The following is a 408-nucleotide window of genomic DNA, read 5'->3' as shown; positions in this document are numbered from 1 at the left end:
TGCTGGTGCTCTAGTGCAACCTCTAGTGGAAGTGAATTTCTAATTTATAAAACCTTTAAGTTCTCTTTGCATCATTTAAAGACTTGGCAGCCTTTTCAGAACAAACATTTGTTGTAAAGCAGCATATGTTTCCACAGTTTAATGTGGTGAAATCGATGACTCTGTTCTTTGTCCCGCTGGTGCTGCTGAAGATATATTTAGTCCAATTACTGTGATCCAGCTGCCATACAGTAGCAGGCTGCGACAGGGCTCGAAGGTAATTGATGAACAGGAGGAGGTGAAGAAAAAGGAATAAACCTGATGAAGAAGAGCACTACTAACACTTCACTGGTCTCTGAAAGAATTGATACCATGTCCGGTAAATATGAAGCTACAACAAGCAGCCATTTGCTGGGGACTATTTTCAGC

Source organism: Morone saxatilis, unplaced genomic scaffold (assembly GCF_004916995.1).
Source record: "Morone saxatilis isolate NCDOM2014 unplaced genomic scaffold, NCSU_SB_2.0 Contig5, whole genome shotgun sequence".
NCBI lineage: Eukaryota > Metazoa > Chordata > Actinopteri > Moronidae > Morone > Morone saxatilis.
This window is presented reverse-complemented; position numbering follows the sequence as displayed.